Below are 2,196 nucleotides of genomic sequence, written 5' to 3' on the forward strand. Positions count from 1 at the left end.
CTCTGTACTGTACACTGACAATGACAATTAAAATTAAATCTGAATCTGATATTAACACTATCCTACACATACTAGGGACGATTTTTACATTGGCCAAGCCAATTTACCTACATACCTCTTTGGAGTGTGGGATGAAACCGAAGAAAATCTCGGAGAAAACCCACGCAGATCACGGGGAGAAGGTCCAAACTCCGTACAGACAGCACCCGTAGTCAGGATCGAACCCGGGTCTCCGGCATTGCAAGCGCTGTAAGGCAGCAACTCTACCGCTGCGCCACCGTGACCGCCCATATACACATTTAGCTTTACTTGCCATTGTGGAGAAGCAGATCGATGAGATTGATAAGTTCATAAACAATGGAAATCTTTAGCAAGGCAGGCAACGTCTGATGAAAGAGAAGTTAACATATGAGTGTATAGGATCAGAAGAGGAATAGATAGAGTGAATGCACAGAGTCTTTTATGCAGATATGGGGAATCAAGAACCAGAGGACTTAGGCTTAAGGTGAGGGTGGGAAAGATTTAATAGGAACCTGAGGGGCAACTTTTTTACACTATGGTGGTTGGTATATGGAACGAGCTGCCGGAGGAGGAAGTTGAGGCAGGTACTATCACAATGTTTAAGAAACATTTGGACAGGTACATGGATAGGATAGGTTAGGAATCAGCAGTCGTGGCTGAGTGGTTAAGGCGATGGACTAAAAACCCATTGGGCTCTCCCCGCGCAGGTTCGAATCCTGCCGACTGGGCGTTGGTTCGAATCCTGCCGACTCGGCTCGGTGGCGCAGCGGTAGAGTTGCTGTCTCACAGCCCCAGAGACCCATGTTCGATTCTGACTAAGGGTGCTTTCTACACAGAGTTTGTACATTCTCCCTGTGACCATATGGGTTTTCTCCGGGTACTCCGGTTTCCTCCTACAATTACGTACAGGCTTGTAGGGTAATTGACTTTGGTAAATTGGTAATTGGTAAAAATTGTAAATTGTCCCTAGTGTGTAGGATAGTGCTAGTGTGCGGGGATCGCTGGTTGGCACGGAGTCGGTACGCCGAAGGACCTGTTTCTGCGCTGTATTTCTAAACTAAAGAGGAATATGGGCCAAGCACAGGCAGGTGGGACCAGTGTAGATGAGGCATGTTGGTCGGTATGGGCAGGTTGAGCCTGTTTCCGTGCTGTATGACTCTATGACAGGCCAATAAACTATTAACAGAATGTATTGAACTGGAGCATGAAGAATGACAGTGTTAGTTGGGGGTGTTGGTCTGCAGATGACAAATGCGAAGGTTAGGGTTAGGCAAGCTCAACCTGTAGCACTCAGCGGGTCAGGCAGTATCTCTGTAGAAAAAAGGATGGGTGACGCTTTGGGTCAGGACCCTTCTTCACACCCTTCCCGACCCGAAACAGAGATGTAATGCTGAGGCTCCATAAGGGACTGGTCAGGCGGCATTTGGAGTACTGTGAGCACATTTGGGTCCCATATCTGAGGAAGGATGTGCTGGCTCTGGAGAGGGGCCAGAGGAGGTTTACAAGAATGATCCCAGGAACGAGTGGGTTAGCATATGATGCGCGCCTCTACTCGCTGGAGTTTAGAAGGTTAAAGGGGGGGGGGGGGGGGGGGGGGGGGGGGGGGGGGGGGGGGGGGGGGGGGGGGGGGGGGGGGGGGGGGGGGGGGGGAGGGAACCTCATTGAAACTTACAGAATAGTGAAAGGCAGGGATAGAATGGATGTGGCAAGGATGTTTCCACTGGTGGGAGAGTCGAGGAGCAGAGGTCATAGCTTCAGAATTAAAGGGAGCTTTTTTAGAAAGGAGGTGAGGAAGAACTTCTTTAGTCAGAGGGTAGTTAATCTGTGGAACTCATTGCCACAGGGGGCTGTGGAGGCCAAGTCAGTGGATATTTTTAAGGCAGAGATAGACAAATTCTTGATTAAAACGGGGTGCAAAGGGTTATGGGGAGAAGGCAGGAAAATGGGACAAGGAGGCAGAGACCTGCCATGAGTGAATGGCGGAGTAGACTCGATGGGCCGAATGGCCTAATTCTCCTCCTGTACCTTGTGAAAGGTCATCCACCCTTTTTTTCCCCCAGAGACGCTGAGCAGAGTTACTTCAGCACTATCTTTTGACCTAAATCTCAGTACACGTGACAATAATAAGCTAAACAGATGGGAAATGTGACTGCACATTGGGACAGCTGTGTAGCG

General features: G+C 49.5%; 1 non-coding gene across 1 annotated transcript; it reads left to right on the plus strand.

The window, feature by feature from the left end:
• The first annotated feature begins 667 nt into the window (after window positions 1–667).
• Window positions 668–751, plus strand: trnaf-aaa (transfer RNA phenylalanine (anticodon AAA)). Its single transcript has one exon. It is a non-coding gene; the product is annotated as a tRNA-Phe (tRNA).
• Window positions 752–2,196: the final 1,445 nt, after the last annotated feature.

This window comes from Leucoraja erinacea, chromosome 23 (genome assembly GCF_028641065.1).
Source record: "Leucoraja erinacea ecotype New England chromosome 23, Leri_hhj_1, whole genome shotgun sequence".
Classification (NCBI taxonomy): Eukaryota; Metazoa; Chordata; class Chondrichthyes; order Rajiformes; family Rajidae; genus Leucoraja; species Leucoraja erinaceus.